We start from the raw sequence: 14,669 nt of genomic DNA on the forward strand, positions 1-14,669 counted from the left end.
CTCTGTATGTGTTCCTCTGTATGTGTTCCTCTGTACGTGTGCCTCTGTATCTGTTCCTCTGTATCTGTTCCTCTGTACGCGTTCCTCTGTATGTGTTCCTCTGTATGTGTTCCTCTGTACATGTTCCTCTGTATGTGTTCCTCTGTACGTCTTCCTCTGCATCTGTTCCTCTGTCCGTGTTCCTCTGTGTCTGTTCTTCTGTACGTGTTCCTCTGTATCTGTTCCTCTGTATCTGTTCCTCTATCTGTTCCTCTGGGTCTGTTCCTCTGTATGTGTTCCTCTGTATCTGTTCCTCTGTATCTGTTACTCTGTCTGTGTTCCTCTGTATCTGTTCCTCTGTATCTGGTCCTCTGTATCTGTTCCTCTGTGTCTGGTCCTCTGTATCTGTTCCTCTGTATGTGTTCCTCTGTATCTGTTCCTCTGTACGCGTTGCTCTGTATGTGTTCCTCTGTATGTGTTCCTCTGTACGTGTTCCTCTGTATGTGTTCCTCTGTGTCTGTTCTTCTGTACGTGTTCCTCTGTATCTGTTCCTCTGTATCTGTTCCTCTATCTGTTCCTCTGTATGTGTTCCTCTGTATCTGTTCCTCTGTCTGTGTTCCTCTGTATCTGTTCCTCTGTATCTGGTCCTCTGTCTGTGTTCCTCTGTATCTGTTCCTCTGTATCTGGTCCTCTGTATCTGTTCCTCTGTCTGTGTTCCTCTGTATCTGTTCCTCTATCTGTTCCTCTGGGTCTGTTCCTCTGTATGTGTTCCTCTGTATCTGTTCCTCTGTATCTGTTACTCTGTCTGTGTTCCTCTGTATCTGTTCCTCTGTATCTGGTCCTCTGTATCTGTTCCTCTGTGTCTGGTCCTCTGTATCTGTTCCTCTGTATGTGTTCCTCTGTATCTGTTCCTCTGTACGCGTTGCTCTGTATGTGTTCCTCTGTATGTGTTCCTCTGTACGTGTTCCTCTGTATGTGTTCCTCTGTGTCTGTTCTTCTGTACGTGTTCCTCTGTATCTGTTCCTCTGTATCTGTTCCTCTATCTGTTCCTCTGTATGTGTTCCTCTGTATCTGTTCCTCTGTCTGTGTTCCTCTGTATCTGTTCCTCTGTATCTGGTCCTCTGTCTGTGTTCCTCTGTATCTGTTCCTCTGTATCTGGTCCTCTGTATCTGTTCCTCTGTCTGTGTTCCTCTGTATCTGTTCCTCTGTATGGGTTCCTCTGTCTGTGTTCCTCTGTATCTGTTCCTCTGTATCTGGTCCTCTGTATGTGTTCCTCTGTATCTGTTCCTCTGTATCTGGTCCTCTGTATCTGTTCCTCTGTCTGTGTTCCTCTGTATCTGTTCCTCTGTATGGGTTCCTCTGTCTGTGTTCCTCTGTATCTGTTCCTCTGTATCTTTTCTTCTGTGTGTGTTCCTCTGTATCTAGTCCTCTGTACATGTTCCTCTGTGTGTGCTCCTCTGTATCTGTTCCTCTGTGTTAAGAGTTAAGTTTTTTATTGTCATGTGCAGAGTAAAAACAGGCAATTATACCACACAATGAAATTCTTACTATATTCATTCTCCCTAGAAAATATGCATGTAAAAGGTTCACATCAGATGACTTAAAAAAGAAAAAACATTATAAAATACACATTATTAGACTGAAGAGGCTCATGACCGAAAAAACGAGATCGCGAGTACAAGCGGCCGAGATGAGTTTCCTCCGCAGGGTGGCTGGGCGCTCCCTTAGAGATACGGTGAGGAGCTCGGTCACTCGGGAGGACCTCGGAGTCGAGCCGCTGCTCCTCCACGTCGAAAGGAGTCAACTGAGGTGGCTCGGGCATCTTTTCCGGATGCCCCCTGGACGCCTCACTGGAGAGGTGTTCCGGGCACGTCCCACTGGGAGGAGGCTCCGGGGAAGACCCAGGACACGCTGGAGGGACTACATCTCTCGGCTGGCTTGGGAACGCCTTTGGGTTCCCCCAGAGGAGCTGGGGAAGATGTGGGTGGATCGGGAGGTCTGGGTGGCTTTGCTTGAGCTGCTGCCCCCGCGACCCGACTCCGGATAAAGCGGAAGAAAATGGATGGATGGATGGATGGATGGATGGACATTATTAGACTGAAGAATGTATTATATACACTGTTTAAAGGATGTACAGTTTAGAGGATGTGCAGGTGTACAGTTTATGCAGTATTGGTAATTATGTGCAATAGTGCGTAGTTTTAAGCAGCATTCCTGCTGTGCAGGAGTCGTAAGGTACATAGGTGCATAAATAGTGAACACAGCTATTATAATAAATACTTAGAAGATGATAGTAATAATGATGAGGAGAAGAATCACAGTGAAATAACAGTCAGTCAGGTGGTGCAGGGGTCAGTGTTTAAGACAGTTATTGTGAAGCCTCATAACCTGTGGGTAGAAGCTGTTCACCAACCTAGTAGTCCTGGACTTCAGACCCCTTGTAGCGTTTGCCTGATGGTAGGAGTGTTGGGGGTGTGCAATGTTCCCATTGAGGTTTTGTGTCCTACGTAGGACTCTAGTTTGGTAAATGTCCTGCAGTGAGGGGAAGGCTGCCCCTGAGATGTACTGTGGGGTGTTAATCACATGCTGGAGAGTCTTCCTGTCTTGGACTGTGCAGTTACCATACCCAACTGTGATTGCAGTTGCACTCTCAATCATACACCTATAGAAGTTACTGAGACTTGTGGCTAAAATGCCAAATTTTCTCAGCCTTCTTACTGGCTTAACTCTTCACTGGCTTCCTGTCTCTGTGAGGTTGGAATTTAATGTTCTGCTATTAACCTATAAAATTATTCATAGACTAGCACCTCCATACTTAGCCGACCTAATTGAACCCTATGTACTGGCCCAGGCTCCACATTCTGAGGGTGCAGGACTACTACAAGGGTGACTACTACACGGGCCTCTACTGGTGGTTGGCTCTCACTGCGGTATTGTATCACTTCCTGTTCCAGGGCACAGCAGTGTTTTGCTGTATCTGTTTGCTGTTTAATCTGCGTAGTTAGATTGATCTAGATAACTTGATAACGTTTTGTTTCACAGTGTAATCTTCATGTGGCTTAACTAAAGCACTCCCTCTGCTGAATTCACCTCTAAATTATTTACACATTATTCACTTTGTGTGTTTTTAGGAATCCGCTAGCTTAGCGCAGCTACTAGCTCTTAGCCGGTTTAGCATGGCTCCTTGTCCTGTCTCTCCCGCACTTCTCTGCTCTGGGTGTGAAATGTTTAGTTATTCCTCGGCCTCCTTTAGCAGTAATGGTACTTGTAATAAGTGTAGCTTATTTGTAGCTTTGGAGGCCAGGCTGGGCGAATTGGAGACTCGTCTCCTCACCTTGGAAAATCCTACAGCTAGCCTGGCCCCTGTAGTCGGTGCGGACCAAGGTAGCTTAGCCGCCGTTAGCTGTCCCCCAGCGGATCCTGAGCAGCCGGGAAAGCAGGCCGGCTGGGTGACTGTGAGGAGGAAGTGTAGTCCTAAACACAAGCCGCCTGTACACCACCAACCCATTCACAACTCTAACCGTTTTTCCCCACTCGGCGACACACCCGACGAGGAACATACTCTGGTTATTGGCGACTCTGTTTTGAGAAATGTGAAGTTAGCGACACCAGCAACCATAGTCAAATGTCTTCCGGGGGCCAGAGCAGGCGACATTGAATGAAATTTGAAACTGCTGGCTAAGGCTAAGCGTAAATTGTAATTCACGTCGGCAGTAATGACACCCAGTTACGCCAATCGGAGGTCACTAAAATTAACATTGAATCGGTGTGTAACTTTGCAAAAACAATGTCAGACTCTGTAGTTTTCTCTGGGCCCCTCCCCAATCAGACCAGGTGTGACATGTTTAGCCGCATGTTCTCCCTGAATTGCTGGCTGTCTGAGTGGTGTCCAAAAAATGAGGTGGGCTTCATAGATAATTGGCAAAGCTTTTTGGGAAAACCTGGTCTTGTTAGGAGAGACGGCATCCATCCCACTTTGGATGGAGCAGCTCTCATTTCTAGAAATCTGGCCAATTTTATTAAACCCTCCAAACTGTGACTATCCAGGGTTGGGACCAGGAAGCAGAGTTGTAGTCTTACACACCTCTCTGCAGCTTCTCTCCCCCTGCCATCCCCCCAATGCCCCATCCCCCCTCCACAGCATGTCTTTTTCCTGGTTCTCTCCCTCAGCCCCAACCAGTCCCAGCAGAAGACTGCCCCTCCCTGAGCCTGGTTCTGCTGGAGGTTTCTTCCTGTTAAAAGGGAGTTTTTCCTTCCCACTGTAGCCAAGTGCTTGGTCACAGGGGGTCGTTTTGACCGTTGGGGTTTTACATCATTATTGTATGGCCTTGCCTTACAATATAAAGCGCCTTGGGGCAACTGTTTGTTGTGATTTGGCGCTATATAAAAAAAAAATTGATTGATTGATTGATCCCCGTAGAGACGGTGCCTGCTCCCAGACCACCAACAACCATTAAAAATCTATTTAAGCATAAAAATTCAAAAAGAAAAAAATAATATAGCACCTTCAACTGCACCACAGACTAAAACAGTTAAATGTGGTCTATTAAACATTAGGTCTCTCTCTTCTAAGTCCCTGTTAGTAAATTATATAATAATTGATCAACATATTGATTTATTCTGCCTTACAGAAACCTGGTTACAGCAGGATGAATATGTTAGTTTAAATGAGTCAACACCCCCGAGTCACACTAACTGTCAGAATGCTCGTAGCACGGGCCGAGGCAGAGGATTAGCAGCAATCTTCCACTTCAGCTTATTAATTAATTAAAAACCCAGACAGAGCTTTAATTCATTTGAAAGCTTGACTCTTAGTCTTGTCCATCCAAATTGGAAGTCCCAAAAAACAGTTTTATTTGTTGTTATCTATCCTCCTCCTGGTCGTTACTGTGAGTTTCTCTGTGAATTTTCAGACCTTTTGTCTGACTTAGTGCTTAGTTCAGATAATTATAGTGGGCGATTTTAACATCCACATAGATGCTGAGAATGGCAACCTCAACACTGCATTTAATCTATTATTAGACTCAATTGGCTTTGCTCAAAATGTAAATGAGTCCACCCACCACTTTAATCATACTTTAGATCTTGTTTTGACTTATGGTATGGAAATTGAAGACTTAACAGTATTCCCTGAAAACCCCCTTCTGTCTTATCATTTCTTAATAACATTTACATTTACTTTAATGGAGTACCCAGCAGTGGGGAATTTCATTTCATTACAGTAGAAGTCTTACGGAAAGCGCTGTAACTAGGTTTAAGGATATGATTGCTTCTTTGTTATGTTCTCCAATGCCATTTGCCAACACAGTGCAGAGTAGCTACCTAAACTCTGTGAGTGAGAGAGATTCTCTCGTCAATAGTTTTACATCCTCATTGAGCACACCCTTGGATGCTGTAGCTCCTCTGAAAAAGAGAGCCTTAAACCAGAAGTGCCTGACTCCATGGTATAACTCACAAACTCGTAGCTTAAAGCAGATAACCCGTAAGTTGGAGAGGAAATGGTGTCTCACTAATTTAGAAGATCTTCACTTAGCCTGGAAAAAGAGTCTGTTGCTCTATAAAAAAAAAAGCCCTCCATAAAGCTAGGACATCTTACTACTCATCAATAATTGAAGAAAATAAGAACAACCCCAGGTTTCTTTTCAGCACTGTAGCCAGGCTGACAAACAGTCAGAGCTCTATTGACCTGAATATTCCTTTAACTTTAACTAGTAATGACTTCATAACTTTCTTTGTTAATAAAATTTTAACTATTAGAGAAAAAATTACTCATAACCATCCCAAAGACATATCGTTATCTTTGGCTGCTTTCAGTAATGCTGGTATTTGGTTAGACTCTTTCTCTCCGATTGTTCTGTCTGAGTTATTTTCATTAGTCACTTCCTCTGTTGTGTGGGCCGCTGAAGAGGAGGTACTGCTGGCCCACCACCACCAGAGGGCGCCCTGTCTGGAGTGCGTGCTCCAGGCACCAGAGGGCGCTGCCGCCTCACAGGAGCAGCCAGGGTGACAGCTGTCACCCATCACCTGAGACGAGACAGCTGATATCCATCAACAGGGAGGTATATCAGCAGGACGGAATCTCTACCTCATTGCCGAGATATCGCTCTACCAAGGAGGTAACGAACTCAGCCAGTTACTCTATTCTAAGAGTTAACACTTTTTGCTTGTGCTTAAGGTCAGCTGAAGACAGTGTTGGACGTGACTAGATAAGTACTCACCTTCCAATCCTTCAGTGTTGTTTTTGAGAAGAGGTAGAGGTGGTGTTTCCACCCTGTGTGTTGCTGGGTGCAGCCGCACCCACACCTGACTGTTTCTGTTCCTTGCCAGCAGTACCGGATCCGACGAGCGGAGGCAGTGGCCACCTGGGGTTTGGGACTTGGCGGCTCCAGTATTCCCGGGGTTCGGTGGCAGAGGAAATCGGGTGGTTCCGGTTCGACTCGGACAGACGTCTCCTATCGTCGAGCCTGCCCACACGACACCTTTGGAATTCGGTTACTGCTGTATTTGTAATCTGTTGTGTTTGTTGTGTGAGTTCACAACAGTAAAACTTTGTGATTTGACTTTCTCCATTGTCCGTTCATTTGTGCCCCCTGTTGTGGGTCCGTGTTCCTACACTTTCCCAACATCCTCCAAACCATCAACATGTCTATTAGACCCCAGTCCTACCAGGCTGCTCAAGGAAGCCCTACCATTAATTAATGCTTCGATCTTAAATATGATCAATCTATCTTTATTAGTTGGCTATGTACCACAGGCTTTTAAGGTGGCAGTAATTAAACCATTACTTAAAAAGCCATCACTTGACCCAGCTATCTTAGCTAATTATAGGCCAATCTCCAACCTTCCTTTTCTCTCAAAAATTCTTGAAAGGGTAGTTGTAAAACAGCTAACTGATCATCTGCAGAGGAATGGTCTATTTGAAGCGTTTCAGTCAGGTTTCAGAATTCATCATAGTACAGAAACAGCATTAGTGAAGGTTACAAATGATCTTCTTATGGTCTCAGACAGTGGACTCATCTCTGTGCTTGTCCTGTTAGACCGCAGTGCTGCTTTTGATACTGTTGACCATAAAATTTTATTACAGAGATTAGAGCATGCCATTGGTATTAAAGGCACTGCACTGCGGTGGTTTGAATCATATTTATCTAATAGATTACAATTTGATCATGTAAATGGGGAGTCTTCTTCACAGACTAAGGTTAATTATGGAGTTCCACAAGGTTCTGTGCTAGGACAAATTTTATTCACTTTATACATGCTTCCCTTAAGCAGTATTATTAGAAAGCATTGCTTAAATTTTTATTGTTATGCAGATGATACCCAGTGTCAGATCCCGCTTTTTAGATACACGGCACACGCTCACCCTCCGATGACTGTGTTTGTGTACAAACCAGCTCTCTGTCTCTGGGGTCCGACCTTCGTGTCTCCACGGGTATTACCCGGCAGGGCTGCACAAAGGCTGTTCAAGCTGGTGGCGAGGAGATTCATCTAGCTGCTCACTGCCTCCATCCGGACGTCCACCCCGCTGAAGCTGATCTCGCACCCCGGTCGAATAGCCTTCTCAGGAACCAGGATACGAACCGGCCACACCCGTTAACGGCAGCTCTCCTCTTATGGATCAGGGCTCTTGGAATGTTGCTAGATTTTGAATTTAGTGACTCGTACAGCGAGTCCCCAGGATGTGTTATTTTCATTAAAAAACCAGACTAACCTTTTAGAGCCTTTTTGATGTTGTACACCCAATAAACTTTAACTTCTACACCTTAAGAAGCATCAATAATCCAATGTCCGAGCTTTAACACTTTAACTGCATGCTTGGAAATTCATTGCAGGTTTTGCAAGTGCCAATAACATAATCAACATAGATTATATGGTGATAATTTCACAATAGTAATTCAAATATAATTAAAATAATGATTGGCAGAGATTTTTGTTTTTAATTCAATAATTCTGACTGATCTTACTTTGACTGGGACTGGGTTGACTTCTTAATTTTTTCTAGGAGTGAGGGAAGTAGGTTTTTGAGGTTAGGGTCCCCAGCTCGATGAACTTGATTTCCTCTTCATCAGCTGTTAATCGTTAGCTGACCACGATCCTTGTGTGATGTCGTAATCCTTCAGGAAGTTAATCCACATAAGAATTTATTCCGTCTTCAATCAACCAAAAGTTGATCTAATCCATTCTGGTATGCGGTGATGTTCCTTGAGAGAGAAATCGTTGAACATTCCCCACTCAGACTTAAGGCCAGTGGTTACTCTCCGTTGTTCTGCTACTCTGTGACTGGACGGCCTGAGTGGGAGTTGAAATCTCTCTCAAATTATCTTTTATGGCTCCAGTCCTCTCACTCCATGATTCCAATTGCTGCTCACAAGATGGTCAAGTCTTGTGATCTCCTCGTAGCAGGGGAGTAGTGGCAACAGCACCTCTCACTGGAAGAATAACCCCGTTTACTGGTATTTCAACAGGTTATATATGTTCTTGACTCCAGTCGTCCTCAGATGATCTTGGTTACCATGGGGACGCTGTTGACTCAAAACCTCCTCCCTTCTCCTTCTACTTTACTGGAAATCCCTGCAGCCCCTACCAGTAACTTATTTCTCAAGTTCCTCTTTTCTGTTAACACTTCAGCTTTCTGAGAATTCATTCTTTTAAATCATTTCTTTAGAATTACATCAATCATATTCAATCATTTCATTACAACTCTCTTTCACATAAAAACAATTCATATGATCATATACAAACATTTTCATTCCTTATTATTCATTTAATTTTTACCAACATCTTAATCATTTGATCAGTTGTTTAACATCAGCTTTTCTTGCCCTGTTTGCGACATCTTCTTCACTTCCTCTTTTTCTCTGACTCTGCACTATTTATGAAAAACAACTCATATAATCATTCATTTCACTTATTCATAAAATACATTTTCTAATCAACTCTTAATTTTAACACATTAATACTTCATTTGATCATACTTGTCATGTTAGAATCATTCTTAGACATATTCCATCGTCTTCACCACCGAGTTCATTCCCTGGGCCTCCCCATTTGCAATGGAAAAGTCCGGTATGACCTCACTTACTCCTGGAAGGTACCAAAAACTGTGCAGTTTAATCCAACAGCATGTATATTAATTCCATGGCACGTATTATATTCCAAGATAAAAACAAGCTGAAAACAAGCTTAAAGTCATCTTTCCTGACACCCCCTCCATGACTTGAAGCTCCGCCGATCTCTCTATACTTCCAGAAAAACATCCTCGTCGTCGTCGACAGGATGAAGGGTGAGCACTTCTTTTTCATCCACCATCGGAAACAGAACAGGAGGAGCTGGAGTTGAACGACACTCATCCAGCACCACGTACTCCTCTCCGCCCACGTGTAGATTGCCGTCGCCATCAGAAGGCTGCTCGTCCAGTAGTGGTGATTGTGATGGTAATCCCAATGGAGACGGAGCTGCCTCATATTCCTGAGATGATAATCCATCAGGGAACGATGGTGCGCATGGTGAAGTGGGGGTGACGGGTGTATAACACGATGTAACTGGTGTAGATGGCCGCGGTGATGTATCCTTCGTTTGAGGTGAAGCTTCAGCGTGAATATCCTCAGGCTCGGGCTGTTGAAGGTGTTCATCCAGGAACACCTGCGTGAGGGCCTCCAAACACCAGTTCATGTCCTCGGTTTGCACCCCAATCTCCGCAGTGCGCTGTGGAGATGAACGTGGAACTGGTGGTAATGAAGGACCAATAGCCACGATCCGGCCATCGGCAAGATGAGCTGTGGAGAATCTTATTCCCGTAGGGTACATCCACATTTTGGTAAACACGGGGCAATACATATATCCCTCTGGAGACACTATAGTGTCAGCTCGTATTTGATCAACCAAAAGTGAATGCCAAATCACGTCTGCCTCGACCTCAATTTTTAGGTATGCTTCTGTTGGTACCTGGGGCAGAAAAGAAGTATCCTTCCGTCCCACTATTCCCCATGCCACTTGAACAGGGAAGTTGTTGCCATAACACGTCGGGCACCACAGAGTCGGTGTTATCTCCCAGAAGTAGAGCGCTTGTTCCAGGGTGGCTTGACAATGAATACATCTTATATCCCCCTATAGTGTAAGAGGAAACATTAGTCTTTTAACTATTATATTGCAAGCAAGCAAAAGTGTTTGTTGGGATCATTCAGATGTACGCCAGAGCCGCCTCATGATCACCGTAGGAGAGTGGGACTGTGGTGACGTTGTCATTCCCGCTGTAGCTGAAGGAGTCGTACGCGGGAAGCAAGCATCATAGGTTGTAAACCATAACAGCAGGAGTAGTTGACTAACCATGGACAGCCAGTATAAAGCTGATAACATTCCCCATCCTAAGGCCCAAATTATGATAAGTCCAAGTTTGTAGAGCCAGGGTTTCCTGCGTTGTATGGCTCCAGTTAACGTAGCTATGTACGCCAATAGGGTCAAGGCCATCACAGCTTCGCACACAATGTCAGCTATCACTGCCGGGGTGTAAAAGATTGCTGTCATATCTATCACCATCCAAATTGTAATTGATGTGTACTGCCATATTCCCCAACAGTCAAACTGGAGAGTAAAGCGACCGAGGACGTGAGTGATGACTAAAGACAACCCTAAGTCACTCTGACCGTAGTGCAGATTGATGATTGCCAATCTGACACATCCATGTAGTAGCGTTACTATTCGCAGTGGTTGTCTTAAGTCCCAACGGCCGACACAGCAGTATAGCAGCCATATTAACAGTAGTGCAATAAACTCCACTCTACTCACTTTGAAGATGGTGTCATTTACGCCGCCAGAATTGTTGGACATTGTGCTCTCTTATTCTTTTTACTTATCTCCTTAAGTTTGTACGCTGTTATGTAGATGCTTCCTCTTCCTTCACTCCCCCAAGTCAGAATGAACAGGGCGTGTCTCGGCGTCGGGCTTTGTAGGCTTCATCGCTCCTCCCCTAACGGAGGAGGGGCTCCATATCACTGCGTTGTGTGCTCCTCCCACACAAGCGCAGGGCGGCTGCGAAACTTCCTTTTAACAAAACATATCCAATCACTGCAGCAATAATAAGTCCTATTATGATTAACATATAGGGCCAAAGATATCCAAACAAATGTCCAATCCAACCAGTCACCACTTCGAGACCTTCTTTAATGACTTCTCCGGTCTCTGCAGCGAAAGTGGTGATGATTCCTCCAGCTATTATTTGCGTTCTTTCCCAGCAAGAACATTCATGCCGACCTCTTCCTTTTCCACAGCTCAACCAATGTTCTGCAGGCGATTCACATGTACCATTATTGTAAATCCGATTGGGTCCCAACCATTCGTAACCGACAATTTCTCGTCCTTCGCATAGACTTTTCTTGAAGACATATCCTTCCTCAAGCATTATCAAAGCATCACCAACAAATGGCACTATGTGGCCTAGGACCTGCTTTTCGACATTCCATGTCCCAGGACAGCCTTGGCACATCCAGCGTTGGGTGGAAAAGATCTTATCCATACGCCAGCACTGTTCTTCTCCCAAACTGTTTGATGGCCTTAAGTGTCATACTCGCCGTCATAGTAAGCGTCACAATATTCTTCCCAGCCAGGAACATTTCTACAATTTTGGCGGGCAAGGCTTATCGTGCATGTGGTATTACGCCGGCACGATGGCGGTCATTCAGGGCCTGTCCAATTTCCAGGGCCCTTAGTACTCCATTCCCTCATGTTAGCATTTTTCCCAATCCAGTTTTTCACCAGTCCAATTGCCCTTTCCACGACTCCATTTGCTTGAGGGGTGTATGGGGGCGAGTAAATTCTCATTACTCCATTTTTCTGGCACCACTGGTCGACCTGAGCATTACGGAAATGTGTCCCATTGTCCGTTCTCAGCTCCCTAGGTATCCCCAGAATTGTACACACTTGATCCAACATGCTGACCACACTGCTGCCGTTGGCTTTTCTCACAGGCTTAACAGTCACATAGCCCGACATAGAGTCCACAAGCACCAACAGATACTTTTCTCCTTTCTTACCGGTCACCCCCATGGGCCCGGCTACATCCATGCATACTGATCCCCATGGAACAGTACTCTTTATGGTGAAACCATCCACCCTTTGTCCTCGTCGTCCTGCATTGTATCGACCACATACTTCACAGTCTTTGAGGACTCGGCAGACTTGGTTTCTCGGAATCCAAAGTTGCAGCTTCTCCAGCTCCTTCCGTGTGGGAATGGTGCCTGCATGGCCAAGCGCTTCATGTACGGCCAGCACCACTTCTTTCACGGACTCTTTTGGAACTACCCTTCCCTCGGGTGTTCCCACTTCTCGATCCCGACAATGACGACTTTTCTCAGCTGCACATAGCGGTCCACTTCTTCGTTCCCGCTCCAATGTGCTCCTTCTTTTACATGGGCCTTCTGATGTACCACATCTAAGTCCATTGTTAGCCTCAACTCGGCTTTTTTCCTCCACAAATCCATATGAGCTACAGGCTTCCCCTTAGCTCCCTCGAATCCATTTTCTTCCCAAATGGATAAGTCCTCTTTCAGAGCTTGTGCGCAGTAATGACTGTCTGTAATCACTTTAGCGCTTTTTACTCTCCTCTTGTTTAACTCCAAGAGTCCTTCCAGTATTGCTGTAACTTCTCCGGCTTGGGCACTCCCTGGCGTTTGACCTTTTTGACGATATTTCTCCTTATCTTGATACTTCAGAATATAGCCCCAATAAGCTATATTGTCTGTACCGTTCTTCGATCCATCAGTGTACATAGTCCAGTCGTATGGCTCCATAGGGAGTTGCCTCTCCTTCTGCAACTTTTTTGTCGCCGACTGTTTTGGCCCAATTTCCAGCTCAGGGTCTAGCAGGATGTTCTCCCACCTTCCCCATCTGGCATTTGTGGCTTTAGTACTCTCAATAGTTCCTTTCCTTAGGAACCGGTAGACTTGGCTTTGAGTGATAACTTTTATTCCCTGACCTTGTGCAAGTTCTTTTAATGCACTCCAATATCTAGCCAGGACTGCCAGTTCTTTTTCTTCCGGTGGATATTTTCTCTCAATCGAAGACAGAGTATAGCTCCACAATGTTACCATACCCCCTCCTTCGTTGCTCACTTTTACCACCGAATCCTCTTCTTCACAGCTTATTTCGGCTAGCAGACGAGTAGTCAGAGTACGCGGCTCCAGCCTAACTGCGTCTTGAATGGCTTTCTTTAACTTTTCCAAGCAATCCTGATCTGTAGCTGTCCAAATCCATTGCTTTTGCTCTTGTCCATTAGGTTTCTTCTTGAGACGAGCATAAAGGGGCTTTGCGTATCTCTGATAGTGTGGAACGTGATCTCTCACATAGTTACACAATCCCAGTATTTTCTGTAGGTCATTCTCAGATTGCGGTGGTTTAATCTGACTCAATTTTTCTCGGTATACTTCTGAGAGTCCCAGGTCTGATGATACCTGGAATCCCAAATAGTTAACCTTGAATTGTCCAAACTGACATTTTTTCAGGTTGAGTTTTAATCCAGCTTCTGTGAGCTTCTGAATCACCTTTTGCAGTCGCATTAGGTGTTCATTTTCATCATCATCTGCGATAAACACATCATCGATGTAGACTGTTACTCCCAGATCTTTTAATATTTCCATTACTGCTGCTTGGAACACATTTGGTGAATTTCTGTATCCCTGCGGGAGTCGTTGCCACACATAACTTTTCCCTTTATGTGTGAATGCTGTTTTCCCTTGTGACTGTTTTGCTAATCGCAGGGAAAAGGGAAAAGAATCCATTTGACATTTGTATCTCTTAATTTGGAGCGTTTTCAGTGCTCCTTGGGGATTTATCAAACTCGCTCTATTGGCTATTGTTCATCGATTGAGAGCCTTGAAGTTGTTACTGGTCTCCAGCCTCCTCCTGCCGACTCTGGCTTCTTAACTGCTTGGATGGGGCTGTTAGTGATCGGATTCAATTCCACTCGGATGATCCCCAAAGCTTCCAATTCTTTTACTACTTTATCCATTTCCTCAACCGCTCCAGGGTTCAAGGGATATTGTCGCACCGGTGGATGTACTCCTCCTTCGATGACATGAATGTATTTAGCCCCCAAATCTCCACAATCATTTTTAAATCGTGCTACTTTAGCTTCGGAGATAATTTCCCTCAATTTTTCTTTCCCTGCTTCAGAGAAATCACTTTCTTCAATCTTTTCTTCTGTGACAGCTGGTACATCCACTTCTTTGTACCAGCTTACCGGACTCTTTCCAATTGGAGTCATATCCATTCATACAACTCTTGCCTGTAATTTTTTCACTCGTCGCCTTATCAGATTTCGAAGCCTTTTGGGCCGATGCAATTCTCTCAAATCCTTGACTGTTATCAAATTAAAGGGGCCTTTTATCCAAACTATCCCTTTCCATATTCCAAATGGTCTTTTCTCCATTGCCGCATTTTCATACTGGATCAGTAGGTATCCCTTGGTCTCGAGGCTTCTGCGGGTCATGGACACCTCTGCTCCCGTGTCCACCAGGTACGGTTCTCCATCCACATCAGTGTAGATATTGTCCCCCTCCCAGTAGGCATGGTCTAGCGTGACCCGCGCCTCCAAAGCCATTACTTCTTCTGCCCTCCAGCCGCCGCTGAGGCTTGGCGGACTTCCTGGAGGGCTTTCCTTTGTTCTGGAGTTAATTTGTCATACTCCTCTTTAGGGA

The sequence above is a fragment of the Thalassophryne amazonica genome, chromosome 3 (assembly GCF_902500255.1).
Source record: "Thalassophryne amazonica chromosome 3, fThaAma1.1, whole genome shotgun sequence".
Classification (NCBI taxonomy): domain Eukaryota; kingdom Metazoa; phylum Chordata; class Actinopteri; order Batrachoidiformes; family Batrachoididae; genus Thalassophryne; species Thalassophryne amazonica.